Source organism: Physeter macrocephalus, chromosome 15, assembly GCF_002837175.3.
Source record: "Physeter macrocephalus isolate SW-GA chromosome 15, ASM283717v5, whole genome shotgun sequence".
Taxonomy (NCBI): Eukaryota; Metazoa; Chordata; class Mammalia; order Artiodactyla; family Physeteridae; genus Physeter; species Physeter macrocephalus.
Genome location: NC_041228.1, coordinates 73,200,543 through 73,222,198, shown reverse-complemented (window position 1 = coordinate 73,222,198; position 21,656 = coordinate 73,200,543).

Below are 21,656 nucleotides of genomic sequence, written 5' to 3'. Positions count from 1 at the left end.
AGAGTCAATGTTTCTCTTGATCAAACTTTCCTTGACCCTGAGAACAAGCTTTCTTCATGCTCTGGAAGATGTACCACATTTAGCAACATCACTTTGGTCTCTCAATTCTGACCCTCCTGCTAGACTCTTCTAGGTCTAAGTTTTCTTTCAGATCATGTTTCCAGCATGTTTTATACTTGCCTGCCTCCGAAAAGGGATTTTTAGAATGTATGTGACTTAAAGATGGCAGATAAAAATCACTGGGTTGTTTAATCTCTTCTGAGAGACCATGAGAAAGTTAAGACCCACATTTATGAAATGTTTTTTCATGTTTGGAAAAAACATGTACTTTGAATTTTAAATTAATAATTATTTTCTCTTTTTTTCTAAATTAGAATCAGTCAATCACTACTGGGTGACTTCATGGGGAGAAAGCAGAATAGAAAGCTCCAGGAATCTACCCAGCCACCAAAACAGTGACTGAGCTGGCAGGAACTGTCAGCCCTTCCATGTGTTGAAGTGGCTTTTGAGGGGATTTAAAGAGACAGGACCCATTTTTTTTCTCCCCTGCAGCTCTTCTGGTAGGCAGACATTTAAGGAAATCTGGCTGCAGAGATAACAGAAACATGAGGGACCACACAAAGCAAGGAATACACCTGTTGCTAAAATAGTTTGGAAAAGTTCAACAAGCAAGATTCAGCAATCCCTGAGGTGTGGGAGAACTAGATCTCTAGAGTTGAGTTAACACACTTCTCAGAATATCCAGTTCTCAACAATAATAACAAAAATACAAAATATACAAGGAAACAGGAAAACATGACCCATTCACAAGAAAAAAAGAGTCTGACAGAAATCAGTCCTGAGGAATTCCAGACATTGGAATTATTAGTCAGAGATGTTAAATCTGTCTTAAATATGTTCAGTGGGCTAAAAGAAACCATGGGCAAAGAACTAAAGGAAATCAAGAAAACAATACATGAACATTGTTGGTATGAGAGTACCAACAAAGAGATAGAAATTATAAAAAGGAACCAAAAAATTCTGGAGGTGAAAAGTATAATAACCAAAATGAAAAACTTACTAGAGGGGTTAAACGTCAGATCTGAGCAGGCAAAAGAAAGGATCAATAAATCGAAGATAAGACAACTGGAATTATCCAGTCTGAAGAACAGAAAGAAAAAGGAGTGAAGAAAAATGAACAGGAGCATGAGGGATGTGAGGGATATCATCAAACATGCTAACGTACACATTATAAGAGTCCTAGAAGGGGGAGAGAGAGAAAGGGGGAGAGAGGGAGAAAGGGGAAGGAAAAAATTTTGAATAAGTAGTGGCCAGAAACTTCCCAAATCTGGAAGTACATGAATATACACGTCCAAGAATCTCAATGAACTCCATGCAGGATAAACTCATAGAGACGCACACCAAGACACATTGTGGTCAAACTGTCAAAACTCACAAAGAGAGGATTTTGAAAGCAGCCAGAGAGAAGTAACTCATGATGTTCAAGGGAGCCTCAATAAGATTAACAGCTGATTTCTCTTCAAAAAGCATAGAGGCCAGAGGCAATGGGATAACATATTTAAAGGCCTGAAGAAAAAAAAAAATGTCAACCAAGAATTCTATATCTGGCAAAACTATCTTTCAAGACTGAAGGAGAAATTAAGACATTTCCAGATAAACAAAAGTCAAGGGAGTTCATTACCAGTAGACTTGCTGTAAAATAAATGTTAAAAGGAGTCCTTTAGGCTCAGATGAAAGGACAGTAGACTGTAAATCTCACCCATAAGAAAAAATAAGGAACATTGGTAAAGATAGCTACATAGTTAAATATAAAATCTAGTATCTGTATTTAAAAGTGCATAATACTGCACTTTGGTAATGATTTGTAACTTCTCTCTTTTTCCCATATGATTTAATAGGCAAATTCATACAACAATGATTATAAGGCTATGTTAACAGGCATGCAACGTGCAAAGATATAATCTGTGACGATAACAATATAAAGGGGGAGAGATGGAGATGTATAGGTGTGGAGTGTTTGATACTATGGAAAATAAGTTGGTATTATTCGAACCAGGTTGTTATAAATTGAAGATGTTAATTGTAACCCCCCCAGGTAACCACCAAGAAAAGAACTAAACAAAAACAAAAACACAGGGAATACAAGAAGAGGGAATTGAAATGATATACTACAAAATTGAGTCCTACCAAAACATTCTACACTTTCCGAGTACCTTGCAATGGTTTTTATTTATGGGTTCTTACAACCCAGGCTGTGTGAGAGGAATCGCTAACATACTCAACCCTTTGATAGTTTGGAGCACTTAGCTGTGAGGTAGTGTGTTGGGCCAGTTCTACCAGGCCAAGCTAAGACCTTGGGTCAAAGGAGGAGCGTACTAGCGTGGAGAAAACACCGGGCCAGAAGACAGTAGAAGTGGGTCCTAGCTCCCTGGGTTCTTTGCTGCCAACCAGCCATGTGACATTGGACGGCTCTCAGCTTTCTTAGCTATAAAGGGAGGGTGTTGAACTAGATAATTCAAAGGTCTCTCCAGCCTGCCTACGGGCACCGGGGTTTGTGCACAGTCTCCCACTGACAGCGCATGCCCTCTGAATTGAAGAGCACGGGTAACAGAGACCTCTTTCTACTCATTTCCAGGACAGATGTGCATTCTGTGAGGCCAAATTTAAGAGGGATGAAAGTGTCATATGGCTGAAAGGGACCTTGCAAAGTGAGCCAGTGCAAGAACAGCGACATCTGCAGCAATACTGATGCCGTCGGTCTGTGCAGAGTTTCGGAATTATCCTCAGAGGCAGCACGCCCAGCGTGACTTTGAGACTGTGAGTCAGGTAAGACAGACATCCAGTTCAGATAAGTGGATATTGATTGAGGGTCCTCTATGTGCCAGGCCGTGTGCTCAAAGCTTCACACAGGGAATGAAGAGTGAGTCCTGCCTTTAAGGAGCCCACGCAGGACATCAGGCCCAGTTGAAGAAACCAGCTCTTGGAGAGGTCAGGTTTTGTGAATGAAATCACATGAGTTAAAGAGGCATAACTGGGGCAGGGAGACAGAGAAGGGAGTCAGGCTGCTGCAGGATCTGCCAGGCACCATTTTCACGATGTTCAGAAGAGGCAGCTGTAGAACTCCTTCTGGATAAACTCTGGGCTGGCACACCTGACTGCAGGGATTTTGTTCTCGTCGGCAGCCTGAATAGCTCGAGTCAAAGTTAACACTTCCTTCCTCTTGTTCTATTTAATTGAAAAACACACAGTCCCTGCCCTTTTTCACTTCTGGTCAGCGGCATAAGTTCCTCATTCAACACTTTGCAGAGCACACAAATACAACCCCCTCTGGGCAGGATGAGGTGGAGGAGGGAAAAGCAGAACTGCCAACCTGGGCCCCGTGAGATCTCAGGGCCCAAGAACCACACATGTTCTAGTAGCAAGGTTTGCAAAGCTTGTACTTTCTTCATCTGGAGGTGAAGAAACAGGCCTGTTTCTTCTCCTGGGCCATGGTAAAAACTTAATTTTTTAAAAGTCTTGCTCTCTCTTTAACCATCACATGAACTCTTATCTAATTATTGCAATGGGCTTTGCATGGACATCTGTTTTAACTTGCTACCAATTTTGTCACATTTTTGAAATCATTTTATGTCCCTTCCTCAAGGACGGAATTGTATGGTCAATAAAGAATTAAGCATAGGGACTATAGCAGGCTGAATTTTGGCCCCCAAAATATCAGGACCTAATCCCTGGAACCTGTAAATGTTACCTTATTTGGAAAAAGAGCCTTTGAAGATGTGACTCAGTTAAAGAACTTGAGATGGGGAGAGTTTCCAGGATTATCCAGTTGGGCCCCAAATGCCATCAAAAGTGTAGAGAGGCAGGGGGAAATCCCACACACAGAAGAGGAGAAGGCGACGTGAATATGGAGGCAAAGATCGCAGTGATGCAGCCACAAGCAAAAGAATGCTAGCGGCCCCTAGGAGCTGCCAGAGGCAAGGCAAGGATTCTCCTCTGGGGCCTCTGGAGCGGGCATGGCCCCAGGACACCTTGATGTCTGCCCAGTGAGACTGAGGTTGAACTTCTAGTCTCCAGAACTATGGGACAATCAATTTCTGTTGTTTGAAGCCACCAAAGTTGTGGTAATTTGTTACACTAGCCACCGGAAACTAACACAGGGACCAAAAAAAAAAAAAAAAAAGCTTAGGCCTCTGTTGTTAGAGCAGTCTAGCAAAGCGTATAGAATCCCTTCTCAGAAGAATGGATTCAGATCATAAAAGAAAACACGTAAGACCGTGCAGAAAGCCAAATATATGGACACACAGTTGTTAGAACATAAGAAAACAACTTTGCACAGCTTTGAGCACAGTAATCAAGGTGACACATTTCAAATATAGCCAAGCTAGAGCTGATCTCATTTCTGTAAAACACCACTGTGACGGCCACTGTCGTCCAGCTTGAGTCACCCATGGCATCGTGGACTGGCCTGCAGGGGAGAAAGGTTGAGTTCACGTGTGATCTACTGGGGGGTCAAATACCCACTGCTGTTTTGAAGTGGTGAGGAAAGTAAAGGGTTCCAAGATACGGACAGTAGCTGTAATGTAGTCATGGAAGTGTCTGGTGTGCTCTGGTGACTCAGTCCCAGGGATTGCTAGGCACTGTGGTCTGTTGCCTACTTTTGCAATCAGAGGAAATACTGAATTTCAGACGGCAAAGGTCAGGCTCAGAGGGAGAAGCAGCAGGAATGGCCGCTTGAACAGCCGCCGTGAGTGTGAAGCTGGGGAGGCCCAGGAGGGCCGGCCAGGCCTCTTTAGGGATGCCGGCCTGTGCAGGGGCTGCACCCTCACTTGGGCGCCCAGAGAGGCAGCAGCTCGCAGGGGCTGCCCGGTGATACGGCAGGCGTGGCTAATTGGACAAGGTGTCAGGTTGGCTATGAAATATGATGGATTAACAGCCGAGGCTGGTGGTGTGACCTGCTTTCAGACACTTCATTTAGAAGTTGTATTGCTGGATGCTTCCTATAATTTGTGATGATGCTGATGGTGATAAATCGTGACTTTCTGGCAGACTCCCCCAGCCTGCTCCGATGGCTGAACAGGGAAAATGTGTGATTCTGTGGGAACATTCATGCCACGAAGGAGAGCGGGGATCTGGCTGTAACAACAGAATGCTCAGTCAGTGAACAAAGTAATTAAATCGAGCTAATTAAATCACAATAAAAATAATTTTAATTTAATTAATTTCTCTGCACTGATTGAACATTATGTTGCAACCAGGAGGCCTTCTGAACACTAATAGAATTGAGGGGCTGGAGCATCGAAGTTGTGGTCACTGGTGTGGTATGCGGGTCACTGTCGAGGGAATGAAATTAAACACATTTAATGAGATGCTGAAGTGTTGCCTGAGCCGCAAATAGAAAATGCTTTTGGAATTAAGATAATGGGGTCTTTTCCTCTCCCGGTTAGGTTTCTGTACTAACCGGGGCAATACCTTTGGTGACCATTTTAAGGGTCTGGATAAATTAGATGGCGCACAATTGCTTTACTTGCTGGAGTTGGTGGGAAACCTCAGGAGTAAGCAGAAGTGCCAGGGACGCTTGCCTGTTGTCACCCCTCTCCCCAAGTCCCTGGTAGCTAAGAAAGGCTCTAGAAGCATTTGAACTGGGATCCTGTGGGGTCCTCAGTCAAGGACTAAACAGGTGGCAATGGGTTTTTAACAGCAGCATGAAAGATGTAGGTGAGGCATATAGAAGGACTTTCTATCTGCCAGTAACCAGTTACTTCTTGAAAACGAGAACCATGGACCCCTCCCATCCCTCATCCCCTTATCCCCAGTGCTAAGCAGAGAGCCTCAGCCTAGCTGGTACTCCAGTATTTATTATGAAATGAAATTATTGAGTTCTCAAGGAATTTCTTTCCTTAGCACTTGAAAATCAGGATGGATACTCTTCTTCCGGGGTTGCTTAGACATTGTTCAGTTTACGAGCAGGAGGGTACCACACGAGGCGACTTCTCAAGGTCACCTCCCCAAGACGAATTTTGTCATGGAAGCAACCCTGGAATTCTGAGTATGTGTTAGCAGGCGCTCAAGTAATTACCAACTGTGACTTTACAGGAGTCCTGTGCTTTGGATCCCAATATTATTTATCATGCACGTTATTTTAATTAATATTTTGTGTGCGTGCCAACACGTGAACCAGACCTCATTATGACTCGTCGGGGCCCTGCATTGTTTGCTGAGTGGAATTGTTTTCGGGATGCAGCTGGTTTCCCTCCCCAGCAGCCAGGAGGGCAAAGCGGGCAGCGAAAGCCTCTGCTGCCACCACAGTGTGAGCCTGGGTCCTAGATCTCATCAGCAAGGAGCTGTTTCTCCAGCCAAAGGAGGGGGGTGTGGAGATGCCCCCCGGGAGGGCTCTGGGCCCTGAATGAGGTACCAAAGGGGGAAGGATGCGGGGATCAGCGGGGTCTGCGTGCTGCAACCAGCCTCGCCAACGAGGGGTGTTCATGTGACTTTGAAGAGAGAATTGGCACCTTTTCTGTTGTCTGTTGTTCCGTAATTGTGCAAACAGTGTGAAATCGAGGCTAGCGCGACACCCAAGAGCTCCAGCTGGCCGTTCAGCTCAGCTCAAACAATGACGGAAGACCCCCTGCTCCCCCAAACGTCTGCCCGCAGGACGTGTGGGCAGGTGCCCTGCTTCCCGGCAGAGCTGTCCCCGAGATTAGCACCTGACATTTTCCAGGAGATGTTTGTTGTTCCGAAAGGAGAACTTCCCGCTTGACCTGCGTCCCTGCCCATCCTTTCTCCACCTCCATTGGTTTCAGTCCCACCTCCATTGTGACCCCACCCCCTCCCAGCACTTCCGGGGTGCCTCCCTCCCTCCCTCCCTCCCTCACAGGTGCAAACGGCCATCTTCACCAGCAGGAAGGGACGGACGGTGCAGATGGTGCAGGTGGACGCCTCCCTCTTTCTAGAATATCTTTCCTTTTCTAGTACCTGCTTTTAGAAAGATGCTGCCCACCAACGTGAAGCTTCACGTCCCAGTTTTGCTAATGAGAATTAAAACCCTCAGACTGGCTTTAACCCCTTTCCCTCACTCTTATAGGCTCCTAAGATCTAGTTCTATTCATCTCATATGCTATTATGCTTCAAATAATACTATCTAACCTTCCTTTGAGGTCAGAGAGGTACCCAGCAATTTGCTAAGCTCTTGATCTGCATCTTTAGTTCTCACAGAAACTCTCTCAGGTACGTGCTATTTTAATTTCCTTCTTATAGATGGGGAAATGGTAGCTTGTAGAAGTTCAATAACTTAGCCCCCATCACGTCTAGTAAGTAGCAAAGCTGCTATTGGAATCAAGGTCCTTCTCTTTTCAAAATCCCTCCTCTTAACCATCGACTGCCACGGAAATGAATCCACGAGTGAGATATATTTTTTCCCTGTCCTTCTCCTTTCCTGCCCAGCACAGAGCTGCCGAGGATACACAAGTCGTCTGTCTGCGCCCAGCTGCACAATCTTCCCCCAGATCCTCTTTCCCAGCTCGGAAGCCGATTTCACTGAACGAAGATCTTGGACCAACTAAGAATGTTAGGACAGTTTTTTTTTTCTCTTGTAAATTAACTAACACTTGCATCTGTATTGGTCCAAGGATTCTGTCACAGGAAGAAGTCTCCTTAAAGGATTTGACTCTCAGACCCTAAGGTGTCTTGCACGCGGGTGTTGAAAGCCGGCTCGGGTTCTGCACATGCCTGGCGGCCGTGGGGCTCAGCGGGGCTGGACCTGGCTTCCGAGATGACTGTCCCACGCCAGCCGCGGGCCCTGGACCAGCCCGTTCAGCTCCACCTACCCGCCTGGAGAGTTCCTCCTTGATCTCCCTCTCTTTGATCTCTCTCTCTCTTTCCTCCTGTTTGTTTTCTCTCTTTTTCTCTCCAAATCGACTTTGTCAACTCTCACTCCCATTCCTGTGCCAGCCCCTCACTTCCTGTCATCTTGACTGTGCCGTTGGCACCGTCCTCCATTGTGGCCTTTGCCTGCTTCGTGATTCTCTGCTGAGAATGAATAATAATAGAAAATCCAAGAGGAGGAAATATTTACCAGTTCTGAAATGGCTTGAATTAATGAAATAATGTTTGGGGCCATTTAGAGTGAACTGGTGTAATTGTAGTTTGCAAAGTAGAATAGTAGCTCATGCAGGGATATCATTTTGTGCTATTTTACTTTCAGGTTTTTGTTAATCCAGTAGGTTTGTTGGAATTAGAGGGCTGCTGTGAAAAAAAAAAAAAAAAAAAAAAAAAAAAGAAGCCTAAGCAACCTGCTGGCTTGAGAACAGCCTTGTCAAACTAACAGGTAGCTGCACGTTTAGCCTTTATCCAGCATACAATCAAGGCAATCACCAGGGACTGTAGAAAGAGTATTGAACTGTCGACACAGGACATTTTTGTTGAACGTAGTCCTTTTGATTTCATCTTCCCAGGCTAATGTAATAAAAACAGACATTAGGGAATGCATTCATCTCAGTTTGATAGGGACCATCGTGAATCTCCAGCAACGTGTTCAGTCATAAAGGTTATCCAACTGCCGGAAGTGACCGGAAAGATGATGGTAAATCCAGAGGTTGTGAGCACTTCCCCACATGGGGGCGGGTAGCTGTCACTGGAGCAGGCCTCTGTGAGACAGAGTGGAAACACACTCTTGCTACTAGGAGGATATTTAACTTCTCAAACATTTCACATTTCATCCACAAGCCCATTTTCTCTAATTAGCAAAACTTTGAGGGGTTATCTCAAAGGAAGAAGAAAGGAAAACAAAGTGGAAGAATCTTGAACTTATTTTTGCTGAGCCGATGGTCATTTCTATGGACACAGAAATGGAGGCAGGAAGCGGTGCTGGTCAGAGGCCTGGTTCCTGTCGGCTTCTCGTACTTTCCATATGCTCAGATTCCATACTCGGACTCTGCAAGTTTCTGACCTCAGCAGGGACCAAATGCAAAGAAAAGAGCTTCATGTAACTTGAGAATTTAGGAGTTTCCTCCCAAACAAGAAGCTCACAGAAGTTAGGCTGATTCTGGCATTTGAGGGCATTCAAACTTACTAAACCTAATTTCTTTAGCTGATTGTAGCATTCCAAGTTTGCTGTGACACGGTAAACATTACTCCCAATATTTATTTGTGTCGTTGCTATGGTGCTCTTTTCCATGCACTCGCTGAAGGCCACTGAAAAGGACTGCTTCTCCTCCATTAATTATGTTCCGCCTTGAGTTTATAGGTAGCGTGTTGCTGGGTGTTTGAGAACAGGTGAGTAAACTGCGGATTGAATTTGAAATGTAGTATATAAATATAATTCCTCAAACTAAGTAAAGCATGACCTGAAATTTCTTTGAGACTGAAGAGGCTTATGTCTCGTTGTTCTAATAATTACTGTTGAATTCATTGTATTTTATACTTTTTGTTTGCGTGTGTATTCATTCAGCAAGCTGTCACTGAGCACTCACTGTGAACTGGGATTCAGGCAGCAGATTCTGGGAGCTTACACACAAAGGACACAGTCGCTGCCCTCAGGCCAGTTACAGTCCAGAAGTGCTTCCAAGACCAGAGGGGGATGGTTACAATGTAGTATGAGAAACACCAAGATAGGGAGATGCCCGGGGTACAGTGGGAGCCAGGAGGAAGCCAGCGATCCAGCCGTGTGTGTACACGCCTGTGCTCATGGTGTTTGGAAATGCATAGTTTAAAAGTAGACTTCCTCCTAAATGGGAAGGAAATCCAAAAAAGAGGGGATATATGTATACGTATAGCTGATTCACTTTGCTGTACAATAGAAACTAACGCAACATTGTAAAGCAACTACACTCCAATAATAAAAAAAAAAAAAAAGCAGCCTTCCTGGTGATGATGTCTCAAATAAATCTGGAAGGATAATAGGACTGGAGATAATAAAAGGGAAAGGGATTACATTCTAGATAAGAGCAAATGGCATTCCAAGGACTCCAAGTTACTTTGTTAAAGAGTGCTACCCTTACTTAGGGTTGTGGTGATGGATGAGTCTGGAGAAATTGGCAGTGCTGTTGTGTTTCATTCCAAGGGGTTTATTTGTTGAAGGAAGGGAGGGAAGGAGGGAGGGAGGGAGGGAGGGAGGGAGGAAGAAATGACAATAGGAGTATTAAAGAATAAAAAAGAACCTAAGCCTCACACTGGTCAGAATGGCCATCATCAAAAAAATCTATAAACAGTAAATGCTGGAGAGGGTGTGGAGAAAAGGGGACCCCCTTGCACTGTTGGTGGGAATGTAAATTGATACAGCCACTATGGAGAACAGTATGGAGGTTCCTTAAAAAACTACAAATAGAACTACCATATGACCCAGCAATCCCACTACTGGGCATATACCCATAAAGACGCAGACGTAGAGAATGGACTTGAGGACATGGGGAGTTGAAAGGGTAAGCTGGGACGAAGTGAGAGAGTGGCATGGACATATATACACTACCAAACGTAAAATAGATAGCTAGTGGGAAGCAGCCGCATAGCACAGGGAGATCAGCTCGGTGCTCTGTGACCACCTAGAGGGGTGGGAAAAGGAGGGTGGGAGGGAGACGCAAGAGGGAGGAGATATGGGGATGTATGTATACATACAGCTGATTCACTTTGTTATACAGCAGAACCTAACACACCATTGTAAAGCAATTATACTCCAATAAAAGGTGTTAAAAAAAAAGACCTAAGATTTATTTTCTGCTTATGCCTGGTGATTTTCGTTAAGTCTATTATGTCTTTTAATGTTTAACCTCTGAACTGAGTTTCCTCATTTATGAAAAGGAGATGTCCCTCCAACATCGGGAGGTCGTGAGGGTCAGATGAGATGCGGATATCTGGTGCTGGGCACGGTCCCCGCACATTACTGATGCTCAGTAACAGTGGTTATTATGACGGTGAGCGTGGAGGATGGGCTGCAAGGTGCGGGATCCGAAACAGTAAAGACACTGTGAGAAATGATGGTAGCCTGAGATGGGGTGGAGAGACAGCAACTGATGTGAAAGATACTTGGGGAGGCAGAATCGGCAGGGCTAGTGGCTGATGATGAGCCGTGGTGAGACAGAGAGGAGAGTCAACAGCTTCTAGGCTGCTTCTGGCCAGGAGCATGGGGGTCCCTCCGCTGAGATGGTTACGGAGGGAGCCGCAGGCAGTGTCCGCGAAGTGAAAGACCATACAAGAAGACCAAAACCCAAATGGTCTGTAGAGCTTGTTTTCAAAGCTAGACTCAAACCGGGAGCATGTGAAGCAGTGCGTGTGCTAGTGGGTGGGGTGCAAAGACATCTCGGTGGGGGGGGGGATTTGCAGCAATTCCTCCCAGAAGACCCTCCCGCAGGCCATGTGACCACCTGCACCTCCTCCTCCTCACCGGGCCTGTGTCTCTGCAGCTCCCTGGCCACCTGTAAGAGTCAAGCCTCTCTCTACCTTCTCCCATCAGCCCAGGTTTATCACCTTGTCACGTGATCTGTGATGCTGGTGACCTTTGACCCTCCCTACACACCAGATCCAGCGTCATTTCATATAAACCTGTTGCTGGGGAGAAGAAAGTTAGGGATCCTGCTTCTTTGTGTTCTAGCCAGAGCAATAAAATATATTCCCAATACTAATACTGCAATTTAAATGTATTATCTTTGTGCTTTACAGTATCCATAGCAATAAAATCGATTCCCAAGAGTATCATTACAATTTCCAACTACTTAAGGAATTATTTTTGTTTACATTTTAGAGCCACAGCAATAAAATTTAATACCAACAATAATACTACAACTTTGCATGCCCTTAAAATTTGTCATAAGTGATTATTGTGAGGAGATTGTCAGAAAGCATGTCAATGTTTCCAGGAGAAGCAGACTTTTCCGTTTGTCTCATGGTGAGGCCCAGATTCTTCACAGAGTGTCAAGAAGCATACTCTTTCCCAGTTAGCCACCAGTCTGGTTGAGCATATCTGCTGAGTTTTTCTTGAATCATCCCATTTCTCTGTCCTCGCACCCCTGGAGCTATGTGCCACCGCTGTCATGTAGGGAACCCTTCTCTCCTGCCTGGGGGACAGCATGGCCTCTCACTGTCCACTCTCTCACCTCCAATCAGTTCTCCTCACAGCAGCTTGGATTACATTTTCAAAACACAAATCTTGCCAGTTTCCAGGAAAATATGGGGGACAGAAAATAAGTTATATGACCGCAAAGAAGCAATCAGCCAAATGCAGAATGTGGGACCCAGAGCCGGACAAATGACCTGGTTCCTCTAACAAATCAATGGCATGAAAGAGATAGAACAGGGAAGAGAGGGGATTGTGATGCAGTCAAAGAGCTGTAAGAACTATCAACACAATGACCAAGTACTATCTGTGGGCTGAGTGTGACTCCTGGTTCCAGCAAGCCAAGTGTATACAGACCTTCTGGAGAAAACCAGGGAAATCTGACCATGGCGTGGATCTCAGCTGAAGAACTACCGTTAATTTTGCCTGCACACCCTTATGTTCGTGAAGAGAAGGCTCTATCGGTTAGAGGTGAATTCTCGGGTATTTACAGAGGAAGTGACATGATGTCTTTGTTTTAAAATACTTCAGCCCTCTCCTTCCCCAGAGTGGATCGGTGGTGTGCATAGATGAAAATCAAGATCGTCCAAATGTTGGTAATTGTTGAAGCTGGGGAATGGCGAAGTGGTTTCATTATGTATTCTGTCTACCTTTGTGACTGTTGGGGAAGTAGCCTAAGTAAAAGTAAAAATTCAAGTGAATAGGCCAGGTGAAGCACTTGTGTTTTTCAATAGTAACTGATTTATTTGACAAAGATACTCCTTCTTCACCTACTTCAATTCAACAGATTTTTTTAACGAACGCCTACCTCATACAAAATTGAATAAGACTCAGCTTCTGCCTCTCAGAACCATCTGGTCGGGGAGGAGAAACTTACATTTGTGAAAAGATAACTGATACTAATACTAATATTAATACTCGTACTCATACTAACACTAAGAGCTAAATCGACAATATGCAAAACAGTCAAAAGCTATCACAGAAAAATTCAAGGTACAGAACACTGTGCATGGTATGCTACTTTTTGAATATGTAAGGAGAAAAATAAGAATTGCTAGTTTTATTTGATTATGTGTGAGTATAGAAAAAGTCAGGAAAGACACATAAGAGACTATAAAAAATCGATACCTGTTTAGGAGAGAAGCAAATGAGGGACAAGGGAGGAGCTTTTACTGAACACCTTCTCATGCTTTCTGGTGTTTGAAAACATGTGAAGGTATTGCATATCAAAAATTTTAAATAAAAGGTAAAATAAGCTCTCAGCTCCTCCTCCATATCAGACCATGTTTTTCCTCTATTAAAAACCCTTTGGGAATTCCCTGGCGGTCCAGTGGTTAGGACTCGGCACTTTCACTGCCGAGGTCTGGGTTCAATCCCTGGCCGGGGAACTAAGATCCTGCAGGCCACACAGCGTGGCCAAAAAAGAAGAAGAAGAGAAAAAGTTAAACAAAACTTTGTCTGGTCCTATTATCTTTGGCATATAGTGCATAGTCCTTTTGGTGGCTTTTCAGCATGGGCACAATGTGGCTTCTGCGTCCTCTCACCTCACTCATGCCTGTCACACGGATTGTGCAGGCTCCCAGCTCAGCCAAGCCTGCTCTGATGCGAAAAGCCAACAAGCTCTTTGCTCTGTCTGGTTCATCCTCTTCCGCCTGGCCTGACCAAGCCCTGACCATTCAGGTTTCCCTGAGATGCCACATGCTCGGGCAGCTCATTCAGTAACTTGCTTTAGTCCCATATGTCTCTATTTTGGTAAGGAAATGTGTCTAATTTGTAAGTAATTGTCTGCTTTCACCTTTTATACTCACCTGTAAACCCTATGGGAGCACGACTACGTCTCATTGTCTCCCGTGTTCCGTCACCTATTTCCAAGCCTCCTGTCTAGTGGGAGTTGAATATAGAATATTTAATTTCAGGGGCCACAGTTGTAGAAGATAAAGGCACGGTCAGCTTGCATGTGTATGATGTGTAGCGTGCAAGAGAAGATAGCATTTCTGTGAGAAAGGAAGGTGGAGAGAAAGTGCTAGAAGGAGCAGACAGGAAGTGGCATAAAACAGCACCACAAGAAGTGACCCAAAGAACACTTTCTGAAGCAGAGGTCTTCTTTGAGTCAATGTAATGGAGGGCACCCGAGAGAGGAAAGCTAGGGGGAAAAAAATGGATGAAGAGAAAAGACTTATTAGAGAAGGAGAAGAGAACACCTAAGGCAGGGGGTGTTGGCCAGGTGTTTTTGGAGGTTTGCAAACCTCTAGCAACTGCACAAAAACTTCCATGGAGATCTTTACGGACATATTTTTTTTTGAGTGAACTTACTTTTTCTGAAAATTCTGAAAGTCTAGAGATTTAAGACAGACTAAAGATCTTATTAGCCTTAGATGAACCAGATGAACTGAGAAGAGAAAGCCATGGCGCCAAGGGCTCAGGCCCACAACCTTGGGAGAACCAGGAGGTGGACGTGGGGAGTGGTTCACAGAAACTGCAGCAGCCGATGGGAGGTGGGGGGGTGGAGTTAGGGAAGGTCATGGAAGGTTCTCGAAACCCCGTGGAGGAGCCCGGTCACCGCTGGGATTGTGAGCACGTCCTTTTCTTCATTGAGCCTCATTTTCACCCTTGGGAGAAGGAAAGATGGGTGAGCATTACAAAGATACCTTCTCATCTCCCTCACAAGGGTGTCCTGAGGGGCTAAGAAGACTCCTAACATCTGGAAAGCGATGGGGATTTTTCTTTCTGTAAGCGATTTCCCTTAAATGTCATGTAAAAATAACAACAGTCCCACTGAATTGTGGGTAGGCGGAAGCCCAAAGCACTGTTTGGTCCTTAGCCCCTTATGGACCTTCTGGAGTTAGGAAGAAGGACTCACAGCATCTCCCCAAGCGACAGACTCTTTTCCCATTTAGTTAATATACAGTCAGTTTGGAATGGCCTTTGCTTCATTTCTATATAGTTCCAAGCATGGACGTCTACCCCTGGACCCCAGGCTCGAGAGCGGTTCTGTACAGTGACAGCCTGGGCAAAATTTCGTTCAGCAGTGCCCGCTGGCCGGGCACTCTGGGCCATGAGTTCAGCCTGCACCCCGGGCTTCTCAGGTGTAAAATGGCAGTGACAGGCGTCCCGAGCTCATGGGATGCAATGAGGATCACCTGGTGTGACACGCGTGGGGCCCTGGGGAAGGACCTGCCCGTGCAGCTGCTCAGGGCTTCGTTCCTCTGAGTGGCAGGAGACAGGCCAGCCTCACTGCAGCCCCTCATGGACCTCCACGTCAATGATTTCTCTAGAGCTGCCCAGGGTGGGTGGTTACGGGTTCAATCCCTGGGTTCAATCCGTAGGAGGGGACGTTCTTGCCCAGCGCTTCTCCTGTCTTCAGGAGCTGGAAACTCCACTGTCTGTTCAAGGCTCCTGAGTTGAAGACAGAGGATGCCTTTTCATGCCTGCTTTGCCCCCTCACAATTTTGATTCTGAACAAGTTACTTTCTATCACTGAGCTTTCATATCCTCACTTCTATTCTGAGTGTACAGGCTGTGGAGAAGGTGCGCTAGTCTGCTCGGGCTGCAAAATACCACAGACTGGGGGCGGAAACAACAGAAAGCTATTCTCTCACAGTTCTGAAGGCTGGAAGTCCGAGATCAAGGTGTCTGCAGGGTTGGTTTCTCCTGAGGCCTCTCTCCCTGGCTTGTGGGTGGCCGTCTTCTCCCTGTGTCTAAACATAGTCTTTCCTTGATCTGTACCCTGATCTCTTCTTCTTATAAGGACACCAGTCAGATTGGATTAGGATCCACCCACTACAACCTTATCTTACCTTAACTACCTCTTTAAAGACCCAGTCTCCAAACAGAGTCCCATTTTGAGGAACTGGGGGTTAGGACTTCAACACATGAATTTTGGGGGTGGGGTGGGGGGCACAGTTCAGCCCATAACAGAAAGCTAAATGAAAAATTGTATATTAAAACTTGGATAAAGCAGGACTTGATCAGTGCTGGTTCAATTTGTTGACATTTTCAGAACAGCTATCATCAAAAAGAACACAAATAACAAATGTTGGCGAGGATGTGGAGTAAAGGGAACCTTGTGCACTGCTGGTGGGAATGTAAATTGGTGCAGCTACTATGGAAAGTAGTATAGAGGTTTCTCAGAAAACGAAAAAACGAAAAATGGAACCACCATATGACCCAGCAATTCCACTCCTGGATATATCTGAAAAAAACAAAAACACTGATTTGAAAAGATACATAGACCCCAATGTTCATGGCAGCATTATTTACAATTGCCAAGATATGGAAGCAACCTCAGCATCCATCAACAGAGAAATGGATAAAGAAGATGTGGTATTTATATACATATATAATGGAATAGTACTCGGCCATAAAAAAGAACGAAATTTTGCCATCTGCAGCAACATGGACGGACTTGGAGGGAGTTATGCTAAGTGAAATAAGACAGAGAAAGACAAATACTGTATGATATCACTTATATGTGGAATCTAAAAAATACAACAAACTAGTGAGTATAACAAAAGAGAAGCAGACTCACAGATACAGAGAACATACTAGCGGTTACCAGTGGGGAGAGGGAAGGGGGAGGGGCAAGATAGGGGTATGGGATTAAGAGGTGCAAACTATTAGGTATAAAATAAGCTACAAGGATGTATTGTACAACACGAGGAATATAGCCGATATTTTATAATAACTACGAACGGAGTATAATCTTTAAAAATTGTGAATCACTATATTGTACATCTGTAACATATAATATTGTACAGCAACTATATTTCAATATAAAAGAGAAGAAAATGTGTTTCTGCGTGTTGCTGCCCTGTATTTCTCTGGGATAACCTATGGTCCATGAGTGGGTATTACTGCAGCTCTGACTGGGCTGAACTGGCAATCAGACTTCGTTTCCTTCTGTTTCAGGCCCAGCTCCCTCACCTCCCATGCCTGCCGTACCACCACTGGCGAGGGGCAAATGAGGGCAGAGCTGAGAACTTTTTTGGCTGCAATGCTGCTGAATCAAAAGTGGACTTGGTGAGTCTCCTCCAGCCACATATTGTTAGGGGTTTCGGGACATCGTCCAACTGTTGTCTTACTGGTCACGTGCCCCGTGTCACTGGAGGCACAGGTTCACAACTGTCATCTTAAGAACGAAGGAAAATCTGTCCTGAGCCGATGGGGTTGCTTGCGATACCTTCACAAAATAGCCTTTTGGTGTTTCTTCAATTAACACAAAAGCAAGTAAAGAGCACCAGTAACAACCACTAAAAATATAAAGAAAAAAGGAGAGAGGGCTGCTTGGTTCCAAAGATGAGAAAAGTGAAAAGGCCTTTTGAAAATTCTCTCTCTGTCCTCGCCTCCGTCCCAGGCCAGAGCAGCAACAGCTCTGGCTCTGGGCCCTTCCTCTCGCTTTTCTCTCTTCCTGGTCCCACGTTCCTGCATCCTACAGATGCCGTCACCAGTTATGGATTCCTCTGAGTGGTGCTCTGGTGGTTCTCTGTCACTCAAAATGTCCCTCCGGCCAGGGTTCATGGCTGTGGGCAAGGCCTGCCGGCTGGCACCCCCCTTCCTCGGAGGAGGAGCAGGCAGAGGCTTTCAAGCCCATGGGCTGTTTGTCTGCAACCTTTGACTCTCGAAGGCCCCTTTGTTCTGCCCTCCTCTGCTCTTCTGTTTAACAGCAATTATAAGTGTTCAAGGGGCACACCACGGAGGGAAGCGGCCTCAGCGAACGGGGCTAAATGATGAAATAAAGGGAGACATTTTCTCTCTCGTGCACAGCCCTGTCTATTCCAAGAGCATAAATAATGAATTTGAGGGGAAAAAAAAAAAGAAGCATGAAACCTAAATGGAGGTTTGAAGGAAAGAAAATTTTAATTCTAGATTTTGGGGAAAAAAAATTTCTGGTCGCAATTTTGAATACTCTTGATGGATGGATTTGGGGGAGGGTGACCACAGCTGCAGCGCAGAGAGGTCAGATGGCTTGCCAGGAAAGAGTGAAAACTCAGGGAACTCTAATGACGAGAAGCCCTCAGAGAGCTTTCAGGGAGCGGACAGACATGCTGGGAATCCCGGGAGCCACTGAACTTAGCATCCAGAAACAATCGTGGGACATCCTTGCCTAAAGTACAGACCGGCAGTGCAGTAGTACACTCTCAGTGTCTAGAGCATGGGCTCACAGCAAGCAAACAATCTGTGTAGCACATAAATGTATGCAAATATGTATCCATTTGATATATTTATATATTTAAATATATATATTATAATATACAGTGTATATGTATAATATATTATACATATACAGTGTACTTGTATATACATATGTATACATATGCAGTGTACATGTATATACATATAAATATACAGTGTACGTGTATATACATATATACATATACAGTGTACGTGTATATACATATATATATACATATACAGTGTACGTGTATTAAATCTGTGCTGGTTAGAATAAAATCAAATGGGGAGGAGGGTGGCAGATCCCAAGTTTTTCTAGTCTCCATCCGTTGTCAACTTTCCCACATTGCCATTGGGAAGACGCCCGGCTACCGAGCCGGGAAGGGACCAGGTTCCTGTCGTGCCTTGCCTGGCCCAGCCGCTCTCTTCCTTCTGTGTAAACTGTGCCACCAAGGAAAGGGGAGGCTGTCACCTTACTCAAGCTGCTACCAAGCTCTCTCTTCTTTAGCTGAAAAGAGCCTAAGATTTTTTTCTTTTAAATAGTATAGGATCACTTTAAATAGCCAGGTGGTCATGGTCAAAAGATGTTCTCATATTTACGCAGAGTTCATGGAAAGGAGCTCACAGCACTCTCAGTATTCTTAGCAACCCTCAGGTGTTTCTGGGTGAGTGTGAGTGTGAGTGTGTGTGTGTGTGTGTGTGTGTGTGTGTGTGTGTGTGTGTGTGTGTAGGATGGCGGGAAGGTTGGGAAGGGGATGGATGTGTGTGTGTGTGTGTGTGTGTGTGTGTGTGTGTGTAGGATGGCGGGAAGGTTGGGAAGGGGATGGAAGGAAGGCATGATCTTCTTTTTAAAACAAGCTGATAGGGAACTCCCTGGTGGTCCAGTGGTTAGGACTTGGCGCTTTCACTGCCAAGGGCTCGGGTTCGGTCCCTGATCAGGGAACTAAGATCCCACAAGCCGCGCAGCTTGGCCAAAAACCCAAACCCAAACCCAAACCAAGAAACAAGCTGAGGCTCTGAGCATTTGTGCTTTTGCATCGTTTCCAGTAAGAGAGAATCCATATAGTGCAGGGGTCCCCACCCCCTGGGTCTCGGACCGGCACTGGTCCTCGGCTGTTAGGAACCGGCCAGCAGAGCAGGAGGTGAGTGGCGGGCTGGCGAGCGAAGCCCCATCTGAGGCTCCCCGCGGCTCCCCATCGCCGGCACCATTCCCCCGCCCAACCCCGCCGTCTGTTGAAAAACTGCCTCACACAAAACCGGTCCCTGGTGCCAAAAATGTTGGGGACCCCTGATATAGTGGACTCATAGTTGAGTGCTCTGTCAGGGAGGACAAAAGCCATGAGGAGGAAGGGGGCTAGTCCCACTCTTTTGCTGGCCGTGCTGAGGCCTTAGTTGGCAAGGATTTGAGAGGACAGGCAGAGAGGTGCCATGTCACGCCGGGAGGGCTGGCTGGCTGGTCCCCACCCACTCCCTACCTGCTTCCCACCCATCCTGGTATCATCTTCAAGCTGGAACACCCTCAGCCTTGTTCAGTGAACTTATTTGACTTTGATTCCATAGCTGCAGTGCAATAGCAGGATACCCAACCAAAGTGCCACGTGATGTGAGAGCTTGCCCTTGTGGCGCTGGCCCCTGGGGTGAAGGACGGGGAGGGGGCACCACTCTTCTCTGCGGCTTTTCAGGCCTGCCTGGTTTGGCTGCTGTCACACTTGGTGGCACAGGAGATGGATCAAGGGACAAAAAGAATTCCTGCCAGGCTTGTGGTGTCACAGTAATTCTATTTACTGTCCCTGCACTTCTATTTGGGTCTGATCCTGGTCTTGGAGGGGAGTCAGTAAACATGACCGCAAAAGTCTTGGTTTGAAAAGAAAAAACCCACAACAAAGCAGACTTTTTTTTTTTTTTTTTGGACAGACTTTCCCTTTACCTGTAGTACAGGTTTGTTGACTGTCAGGCAGTTAAGCTGGCACAGGTAGTCAGTCCCTTGTGTGGCCGGAGAATCTGCCAGCTGAGTCTTCCTTTTCTGTCAGCCCTCACCCTGGTATCTATTTGCTCCCAGAGGGTCCTACAAATCACAATAAGGATGAAAAAAACACAGATGAGCCCCCACGGTGCTACAGCCTAAGGTGATTTGGGAACACAGGGTAGAGTCCTGCCATCCAGCGGCCAGTATCCTGGGGCGTGATGGGTGTTTGTGAGATGGAGGTGACAGAACAGCGGGAGGGTGGAGAGCAGGTGGAGGACGGCCAGCGGCAGCGTTTCAGAGCAAAATCCTCCTCTCAAGGGCTTGGAGCCAAACAGGGTGTGGGCTCTGGGATGACCCAGGACCTCTGGCTGATCTGTCCATTTCAGCTCAGCGCGTGAGGCTGTTGGCCGGCAGTTACTGTGCAAGAGGAACCTGGGGCAGAGGATGAAGAGGAGAGGAAGCCACGTGGGTGAAGCCGAGCCAAGCAGAGAACGGATGAGAGGTGGGAGAGGCCAGAAATCAGAAACGAGAGTGCAGAAGGGCGGCAATGAGGAAGTGAAAACGTGGGGTTTTGCAGAGAGGCATTGTGATTTGGGGGGCGGAAGACCTGGGTCTCACCTCTGCCCTTTATGAGCTGGGGAGCCTTAGGAAAGGGATTTACCCTCTCTGAGCCTCCATTTTACCCTCTTGAAAATAGAGCCGATAACCTCCGTCCTCTCTCCTTCATAAGGATGGTGTGAGAATTAAACGAAAACATGAAGACCTTGTAAGGCAAAACTCCTGCTAACCCCCTCCTTGGCCAACCATTGGTTGGTTCAACAAATTTGGTTAAAGAAAGAAAGAAATAGGGGAGTACAAAACAGAACATAGAGAGAAGCTGATTAATCAAAGGAAGCAGGAGGGAGCCAGGTGGAGAATAAAGAAAGAACCAGATGGTGATGGTGTTGGCAGAGACACCAGACTCACTTGAAGATGCAGAAAGAGTGATAGGGTCCAATGGATGAGCAGTGATACCCGTGCTTAAGAGCCCAGTGTCAGCCCAGTGAGTGGGAGACAGGGCCAGGAGAAGGGGGAGCAGGGGAGAGCCCCCACCGTGGAGACGGTGAGAGAAAGTCAAACAACACTTCGTCGTAGGAAGCCTAAAGGCAGAGGCAGGAGGTCGCATACTGATGGGCAGACAGATGACGTCATCTGTGGGGTACAGTTGGGTACCCAACTGAAGTGGGGGACAGTTGACAGTGAGGCGGAATGATGCAGCCTACCTTAGTTGAAATTTAGGGTAGATGAGATCTTTATCCAAAATGGTAATCTAAGAAAGGGACGTATCATTTTTTTCAGGAGAGAAAGCCTTCCCTGATTTTCTCTGAATACAATTATTTGGTCCAAACGGGAAGACGACTCACGTGTAAGAGAGTCCAGAGAAGGAGAGTCCCATGTCCGATTCAAGAGAAGGGGGGTCAAGCTTCTGTAATTCAG